The sequence below is a fragment of the Micropterus salmoides genome, unplaced genomic scaffold (genome assembly GCF_014851395.1).
Source record: "Micropterus salmoides isolate LMB-PRFRI ecotype aquatic unplaced genomic scaffold, ASM1485139v1 Ms_hic_scaffold_4, whole genome shotgun sequence".
In the NCBI taxonomy this organism is placed as follows: domain Eukaryota; kingdom Metazoa; phylum Chordata; class Actinopteri; order Centrarchiformes; family Centrarchidae; genus Micropterus; species Micropterus salmoides.
In genome coordinates, this window is record NW_024043372.1 from 37,804,466 (window position 1) to 37,814,723 (window position 10,258).

The window sequence follows — 10,258 nt, forward strand, 5'->3', positions numbered from 1 at the left end:
AAAACACTTGTCCTTCGCATTTGTCGACGCACCACTTTTTCTCATGGTATAGCACACCTTTGTATACTGCTCTCGCAGTTTCTTTGCTTCAGGTGCCATTGCTGCTTCCTCTCATACCCTCTCTCTCTCTCATCCTCTCCGGAAATACTAAAAAAAGCGTCTGCATTTTTGAGCGTTTTTTCCAGTTGACGACCATATTTCAGTTAAAAACTTTGTCTACTCCTCTCCCCAAGTGCTACTGCGGCTCATTTTCATCGTCTTCTGTTGTTTCCGGTTTACATGGGAAACACTGGAACTTCACACCTGCAATTTTGGTTTGGATCAAACTGAAACGTCTGAAAGTCCAGCAAAAACGAGGTATGTGTGAAAGCCCCCTTAGATTATTTAACGGCTCTGGGTTCTCCATAGTTGATCCGAGGACCAGTAAAAACCATATCCGTAAATACTCCGATGTGCAGCCAATCATGTTATGTGACGTTACCGGCAGGCGCAGGGCCCTGAGAAGATCTGGTACCTACACCGGGTATGACAGCAGTAGTTTCCCCTAGGATGCCTGCAGACAGGCATCTTACTGTATGTAATATGTAAAATACAATGCTGGACGTTTCCTGAAGTGGATGAAACAAAAATGTTTTAACCCAAACAACCAGTACAACAAACATTTCCACAAACCAAGTCCAACACGCTGTAGTTCAGTAATTTCTTTTCCTACACAACCATCACTGGTTTGCCAAAATAAAATGTACTCAAAGACAAGAGACAAAAAAAGATTAATTTTTTTCCCTCTTTAATGTACATTTATATAAAATACTGATAAATAACTTGAACACATATGAAACAAATTGGTTAAAATTTCTGGCTTGTTAAAACATTTAACACCTTAAAGTTTAAATATGAACACTAACAGTAACTTATCAGCAACAGTAATTAAACAGAAACAAACAAATTAATTGTTTAATTATCTGTAAATTTTGAACCAACAAAAGCAAAGAAAATAACTATTTACTTTGTATTTCCCTATCATACAATCCCCTTTTTGCATGTTTCTTGTGTGTGATTCGCCTCTCCCCTCACAATTTTGACATTTGAGTTGATTTTTCTTTTTTAAATTCGTGATCAAATGGCTGCCATGTCGCCTTATCAATGTCCAATATTTCTCCATTCTCCAGCATAGTGTTTTTGTGATTCACATGTTGAATGTTGTGAACTGGATTTTATTTTCTAGCTGGTATTTTTTGTGGTGGCACAAGTAATTTTTAACAACAAAATTTCCACCTGATGTAAATATAGTAAATATTACTTACTATAATAGTGTATTGGATTTAGCTAACACAACTACAGAGGTTTAAGCACATTGGTAGATGTGATTATTCTTAGACCATCATTAGGATCTCGTGCCTTCTGATAAGTAGGGGAGGAATGTCTACCGTGCTAAATAAAATAAATAGGCCAGAGAGTGAAATGGGAGCTCAAACCTGAAACTGCTGGCAAGAGCAGCCTTGCAGGCATCACCACTCTTAATTGATTGTATTGCTTTGTATTGTGATGGCTCACAACTCATCAGAGGCCTAATATGCTGTATGTATGTGTGTAGGGAGAGGCTGAAGCGAGGAGTCCCTGCAGGACGCCAGCAGGTCAGCAACAGTGCACTGGGCCACTAGCTGAGAGATAACTGCATGTTCACGCCGCACAGACTGAGGGGGGTCTCTGTATGTAGCCAACTGTACTGCTAATCACAGTTTATGTGCTTGAATATACTTATCTCTATGAATTAACATAGGAATGTAGGATAACACTAATTTCTTTGCTAGTATCACTATAACAGTATCTAACACATCATTACCTCTGCCAGGAAATGAGCATCCTTTAATCAGAATGTAACAGGTAAAAATTCTATCTCTTTTCTGATCAAACTGTAGAGGACTACATGCTGCTTTAGCCATTAGCTGCTTGCACATTGTGCCACGTTCAGTTCAACACCATTAAACAACATTACACCATTTGCAAATGCGGAGTCAGGCTATGTTCTATGTTGAGGCTGTAGTAATGAATTAAATGAGTGTGTGTGTTGCTATCAGCTGGGTGTGTAATGGCAAATCAGAACAACTCTCATTTCTGTTCTCCCCTGGAAGCCCACTGTTGACTTGCAACCTTTTTTGGATTAAACCGACTTTAATGTGTACAAATTGTTCCACTCCAACACAGAATATTTTCTTTACACTTCATCAATGTGGACACCAAGAGTAAGAAACACCTTCTCCTGCCTCAGCAGCCATTATCAAGGCCCTGCTGGGAAAAACACCTTATCTCTAGTTGGTCCATAATGCTGCTCAGTGGTCCACAGTGTTAGAGTCAGAATCAGCTTTATTGCCAGGTATGTGTACACATAGTAGGAATTTGACTCTGGATTGTACATTTCTCATGATGTGCTTACTTATAAATAATCATAATAATAAGGCTACAGTATAGAGAACACATAAACACACTAAAAACAAAAACAATATAGACAGATTGACACAATAGTGCAATGAGCAGAGAAAAAAGTACAAGTACACAAAAAACGCGAGTAAATGTAATTTGTAACATTCCACGTCTGCAAAGAACTGAGTAACTAGTAGAACTCTGTGGAAAAGGGCGAGGTGTGAGCAGGGGCAGGCAGTTCTAGTGTTCCAAAAGATCCTCCTGGCAACACAAAAACGCGGGTATCTTGAAATAAGGAGAAACACAAAAACATTAGTCCTGGTCCAGACAGAGAACACACTTGAAACAAACTAAATATTCAAGAGACAAAATTGGCCTGAAGTACTCAACCATGAGAAGGTTAGGAATGGGTGTGTAGCTCCACTGGGTGATCAGCTCCCTGCCAAGTGTAAGACACACCCATACACGCCCACAGAACACCACGGGGGGGGAAACACACTGTGACAGCTATGTTCTGAACAATATTGTCTGCGTTTGTTTTTTTTTCTTTATTCTTGTTATGTTTCTTTTTCTTTACTCTAGGTCTTTCTTGTGAAAGAGATCCTGATCTCAATGAGACTACCTAATGAAATAAGTGTTAAAGAGTCCAAGCAGATGATTAAGATCAAAACCAGGTGCAGTGATTTAGCAGTGTTCCAAGAATTGAAAGCCTGGGAAAAAATGCTTTTTGACTTGCAATTCACATTTTAAAGCCTTAAGACTTGTATCTAATAAACAGCTCGGTATTATAGCTGATTAGGCAGTGCTTTATTATATTCCCCACTGTAACTCTGTTTACATCGTTTCATTCAGTTTGTGATAGTGTTTAAGATTTTATATTTAGCCATTATGTTTGAATATTCTATATGCCTAGCTTGATAACTTCTAAATACTACAACAAAGATGTTTATTAGGATAATGTTTAAGATGTTTATTAAAATGTTTATTAGGATAATGTTTAAGATGTTTATTAAAATGTTTATTGGGATAATGTTTAAGATGTTTATTAAAATGTTTATTAGGATAATGTTTAAGATGTTTATTAAAATGTTTATTGGGATAATGTTTAAGATGTTTATTGACAGATACAGTGAACTTTAGGGTGCAGTCTTGTTGCTCAGCCTTGTTGTTCACAGGCTGCGGCCTTCACAACTTTGTAAGAACAAACAGAGTTCACAAGAACACACACACTACACATTTTGCAAAACACACACACCAGGCCAGTTGAACAGTGTTGCTAGCGGGCTGTATCAGAGGCGAAGGCCATAATTTAGAATTAATTGCATATCCAACTGAGGGACAATGGGGCCTTTATGGATTTCAACAAATTGCTAGCACCTTCACTCAGGCCTGATAAAGTACAAGACTAGATACATTAATATTATGGGCCTTTGCAAGTGGAATGCAACTCTGAAGGCTGTGAAGGTCATCATGTGACACAGCACTTGGTGGGGACATGAGGGCTCAGGTTAGGGGTGTGACAATGGACTTAGCTCATGAGACGTGACGATAATAATAATAATAATAATCTTTATTTGTAGAGCACTTTTCAAAAACAAGTTACAAAGTGCTTTAACAAGTGTAAAACAATAATACCCAAAAGACAATAATACCAAACAATACAAGATAAAAGCATGAAAACATTGAAAAGACTAAAATACATGTTTAAGATAAATATAAAATTAGTAAAATAGAATAAAATAAAAGGGATAAAATTAAGTTAAATAAGATCGGGAAAGGCTCTCCTATAAAAGTATGTTTTAAGAAGGGACTTCACTGACTCAGCCGACCTGATTTCCTCGGGCAGGCTGTTCCAGAGCCTCGGGGCCCTGACAGCAAACGCTCTGTCCCCTTTAGTTTTCAGGTGAGACTCTGGAACAGACAACAGACCTCTGCCCGAGGATCTCAAGGTACGTGCTGGTGCGTATGGGACTAAAAGGTCAGAAATATAACAAGGCGAGAGGCCCTCAAGAGCTTTAAAAGTAATCAATAAAATTTTAAAGTCAATTCTGAAACATACTGGGAGCCAGTGTAATGAAGCTAAAATAGGAGTAATGTGCTCATATTTCTTTGTTCTGGTTAAAAGCCTGGCAGCTGAGTTCTGGACAGTGTGGAGTCGATCAATAGATTTTTGGGTTAAACAGGTGAAAAGGCTGTTGCAATAATCCAGGCGTGATGAGATGAAGGCGTGTAAAATGGTCTCGGTGTCCTTAAAAGTTAACATAGATCGAATTTTTGCTATATTTCTAAGTTGATAAAAACATGATTGAACAAGCTTTGTGGTGTGCTGCTCGAAATTTAAATTACTATCAAACCAAACACCAAGGTTCTTTGCCATAGGCTTAATGTGATTTACTAGGGAACCAGCAGATGGCAGTATTTGATTTGCCATCTGCTGAGACCCGATGACCAGGATTTCTGTTTTGTCTGAGTTCAGCTGGAGGAAATTATTTGACATCCATTTTTTAACTTCACAAAGGCAGTTGTTAAGTGAACTCAGCATTCCAGGGTCTGTGGATCTGACGGGCAAGTATATTTGTGTGTCATCAGCATAAATATGAAAAGAAATGCCATGTTTATGGATAATATGTCCAAGGGGAAGCAGATGCAAGGAGAACAAAATGGTTCCTAAGACCGACCCCTGAGGCACACCATATTTAACTGGACAGAACGAAGAGACATAGTTGTTTACAGACACGCAAAACTTCCTATTTGACAGTTAGGATGAAAACCATTCTAGGGCAGTACCAGAGATCCCCACCCAGTGCCTCAGTCTGTCTAACATGATGTTGTGATCAATGGTGTCAAAAGCAGCGCTAAGGTCCAGGAGTACCAGGACTGAGCACATACCTTCATCAGCAGACATTAAAAGGTCATTAGTAACTTTAAGCAGGGCAGTCTCAGTGCTGTGGTACTTCCTGAAACCAGATTGAAACTTTTCAAATATTTTGTTATTTTCCAGTACAGTGAGCAGCTGTTTGGACACAATTCTTTCTAGAATCTTTGCAATAAAAGGCAGTTTTGAAATTGGTCTAAAATTATATGGGAGGGAGGGCTCTAAACCAGGTTTCTTTAAAAGTGGGTTCACGCAAGCCGTTTTAAAATAATCAGGGACACAACCAGTATATAGGGAGCTGTTGAAAACAGAGATCAAATGGGGCCCAACAGAATCCATTACTTTCAGTAAAAACTTTGTAGGTATTACATCAAGTGGGCTGGAGGACACTCTCATTTGTGATACTGTTTTTAAAAGCTCAGACAAGTCGATGGGATAAAACTGGTTAAAACTCTCTTGTTGCTGGTGAGGAACCTCTGAGTAAGAGGCCGCGGGGGTAATAGAGGCTCTGATTGACACCACCTTATTGGTAAAATGAGATAAAAACAATTCACAGTCATCATTACTTCCAGCTGAGGCACAAGGAGGGTTGGGTTTACCAGCTGATCCACAGTCTTAAACAGAAACCTGGGATTGTGTTTATGTGTAGTAATGAGTTCAGAAAAATAGTGTGTTCTCGCATCCTTAACCATGTTATTGTAGTTAATTAATAAATCCTTCAGACTGAGGTAATGGACTTGGAGACTGGATTTTTTCCATCTGCTCTCTGCTTTCCTGCATTCCCTTTTTAGGCTGTGAATGCTCTCATTTATCCAGGGTTGCTTACTAGCTTTAGACGTAGGCCTAACCTTTAGAGGAGCAGTAATATTTAGTGACGACAAGCAGATATGATTGAAGTGATCATCCAGATTGTTGGTGTTGGAATCAGACAGGTGTTGGCTTTGGCTCTGAAAGAATGCGCAAATATGATAGGTTGCAGCCCTCCAACTTTAAGAGTGAGAACTTCAAAGGAGTTCAATTCATCACAGCGTACTTGATGACATTTTATATTTTTCCTATACACGCTCACTAGCCCACCACCACGACCACTGACCCTCGGTTGACTAAAACAATCATATTGAGGCGGACACAGTTCAGCTAGCTGGCTATAGTCATTCATTTGCAACCATGATTCAGTTAAAAACATAAAATCTATTTGCAGACAAGATAAAATCATTTAAGATAAAAGTCTTACTTGAAAGTGATCTCACATTGAAGATAGCCATTTTAAATGAGTTTGTTCTGGTATGCTGGAGTTGGTGCAGTTGTCCTAATCCTTAAGAGATTACTATGATTTCTGTGTGGGATGTGCACATTTCGGTTTACTGGTCTATGCGTGATGATGACAGGAATAGAAGTCTGTGGAACAGCGCTGGGAGCAGACAGTTTTACATGCCAGCAGGTGGAGACAGTTGTTTGTGGCAGTGAGGCAGAGATCTGTTCAGTGAGCGGTGGTGTTTCCAGGTGTGCTGCATGAATGATTAGTCATTCACGTAAGTCATGTGTGGACCGCACCACATGCTATATGTGAGCAGCTAACATTTCTGAGCCCCGTTTGTTTGGGTGAAGTCCGTCTGTCTTAAAAAGAGACATTCTTTGCCAGAAAATATTAAAATTATCCACATAACACACACCGTGAGCCCTGCAGGCGGACTGGAGCCAGTCGTGGAGGCCAAGGAGTCTACTGAAGCGGCCAGCACCGCGACCAACTGTGGGAATGGGACCAGAGATAAAAACAGACTTTCCACACTGCTTTAAAAAGTTAAAAAGACGGTTAAAATCTGATTTTGTCAGCTCAGACTGCTGAAGAGCTGTGTCATTTGTTCCCACATGGACTATCACTCTTGTGATGGAGGACGGGAGCGACGGCATTAGGTCCTGGAGTTTTTTTTAAATGTCAGCCGTGGTGGCACCGGGGAAGCAGTGACTGGTAGCGTTAAAGAAACGGAGGTTTCTGGTTATGGAGTCACCAATTATTAGTGTGGTTGGGGAGAAAAGAGGACGAGGAGATGCCGGTTGTGGGGTTCCAGAGCAGGACGGAGCAGAATCTACTTCAACACTGCGTGCGGACTGAGGATGGAGTGTGTGAGCTGCCGAGTGTTGTGTTGGAGTAGCAGTAACAGAACTGAGAGAAGGGCTAGCCGACAGTGCAGGGTAGAGACGGCCTCCGGAGTGTCTGAGCACAGCCTCCTTCAGGATCCTACGTCGGGAAGTGGAGGTTTTTGACCCGGATAACGGTCGCCGATCAGGCCGATCAGGTGAAGGAGATGCAACAGTGTCGGCAGGCACTGTGCGCTGAAAGAGATCCGTATGAGGGAGACTCGAAGCCGCAGGTGCATCCGCTGGATGGACCGGAGTGTCGTTAGACAGGGCTGCATAGCGGTTGGAGAGGCCGATGTGTGGAGGAGAGGCAGCCCCATCCGAGCCTCTGTTGCAGCCATGGACCACCACTTCAGCCCAGGTTGACTGATGCTTCGGAGTCGAGCAGGAGGAAAGCCTGGGAAGGCTAGAGGGGTCCCAAAACACGGTGTCCTGGATGTTGGCTGTTGCGCTAAGAGAAACAATCTGTTTGGCTTGTACTGAAGCCACATCCATAAAGCCAGTCAGCAGGGAATCTTTCTCTTTGAGTTCCTCTGAAAGTCGTCGGATGTCTTCCATAAGGTCAGCAATCTTTTTGTTCGCTTTCTTAAGGAGTGAGCAGTCCTCATGGGGCAGAGTTATCTCGGCTAGCATAACGTTAGTCTCCGGAGCTTTGTTGTGATCAGTAGCGTTGATAGCGTTTTTACTGTCATCTAGCTTAAAATCCATGTCGGATGACTGAAATCCTTGACCCACGTAAAACTTAAGTTAAACGATATAAAAAATGTAACAAAAAAGTGTGGATTAAAACTGGATAAGAGTCCGGTTTAAGATGGAGCTTCCAACAGGTAGCTACAGACGCCAACGCATGCACAGGAGTGCAGATTACGTCAACCAGATTACGATGCCCAATGTTGGGTCCAGGAGAACAAGACGAGAGGATATTTTTTTTTCTAATGTTAATGTTTAGAAGAAAAATTCAATGCTGAAATACACTATATTGCCAAACGTTTTAGGACACCCCTCCAAATAATTGAATTCAGGTATTCCAATCACTTCCATGGCCAGCCTTTAAAAGATTTCTGCCTGGTGTCAATCGAGAAGTAAGATTTGTTGGATTAGATTCATTGTTGGTCAATGTTACATTATTTTTCAGTAAGATGTATCGATTCCCCCAGGCCGTGAGACTTTAGAACTCTGACTCAGATTCATCCTCAGCACTGCTTGACAGTAAGACTACTCACGAAGAAGAAGCATTCATGTGAGAAGCGTAAAGCAACGGAGGAAGAAGCTAAAAGCAGAACATTTTTCTGTTTTTCTGTTTTGCCTGCTGTTTCATCACTACATACACTTTTAGTAGTAGTTTAGTACTTGCTTTTAATGTGCTTTCTTTGTTTTAAAGTTAAAACCTACTTGGCAATAAATCAGATTATTAGCTTATTGTTTTGAGTCATAAAGCCTGGCTGTTATCTTGGAGCAGCCTTTCCATAGTTCCTTGCATTCTTGGTTTTGAGGTTGCACGGATGGTGCTGGCTAAAGCCTAGTTCACACTACACCATTTTAAGCCCGATTTGCCGGTCGGTGAGCTCGGCGACCGTCAGGCTGTGATCAGGGGTAAATCAGCGATCGCCAGTCGTTATGTGTGTACTGCTTACCGACGCATCAAAACGGCTCCCCGACACATTTCTGACACATTGCAACATCAGCCAGATATCTAGCATGCCAAATATCTGGGAGAGTCGGCCAACTCGACATCCACATCCAGCCAATGAGAGCAGGCAGCTGGCAGAACAGGCAGCTACTTTTCACCGCATAACACTTTATACTCCCCTCCAGCTCTCTCTGTAGCTCAGACAATCCCTGCTACCTGCGTGTGCTAATCCATTCTTTCATCCAGATTCTTTGTCCTTATTCCAAAGCAAAGACTAACAGCAGATACAAAACAGACTAAAAATAACAAAACTGACTTAGAACTAACTAAACAGAACAGATGACAGGACTAAAATGCAGATACAAAACCAAAACCTCAGAATCAAGAACCAAAACCCAGAAACAGAGAAACAAGAATAAAAATACAGAACACAAAGAAGACACATCCAAAATTAAACAAACCCAGACAAACACAGGGCAGGATTGTGACAGCCTCTTAAATGAATTCCTCATGTTCCTCATAAATTCTTGTCCTAGATTAGTGTAGGCCAGGGGTATTCAATTAGATTTCAAAGAGGTCCAGTTAGAGAAAATTTCCAGAAGCAAAGGTCCAGAACATCAAAACGACGAACTTGCGTTATCATTCAGTACTATAACCTATAGTTGTATCAACACATGTTTTAGTCAACAATGGACTGTCAAATCAAATAATATTTCAGTCAGTTTTCACATCAAACTGGAAGGATAATACATAATAACTATTCAAATAATAAATTCTAAATTTAAGTCAACTAAATTAAAGTGCCTAATTTTTAGAAAAAATGTAATAAAAAGTGTAGCTTGAAGTGATGAAGTGTAGTCTTAACCAATTTTATAATAAACACTCAAACATCATAACAAATGAACAGCTGTAATGCCTCCTCTTCTCTTTCATTTCCTCTTACAGAGCTACCACTTTCCTACTTTCTGTTGTTCAGTGAGAAACGTGAGCTCCAGCTAGCATATTGGAGATCTATGAGATATTCTGGTTTTGAACTGCCCGTGGGAGGAATGTACATGTAAAAATCTGTACATTCTTGATTAAAAGTCATGTGAAATCTCTTTTATCTTTCGTCTCCTCAATTCGGGTGTGTTTCCAAAATGTCTCTGGTGAATCTCGCGGACTCGACTCGCAAGCATCGGTATGCACAGATT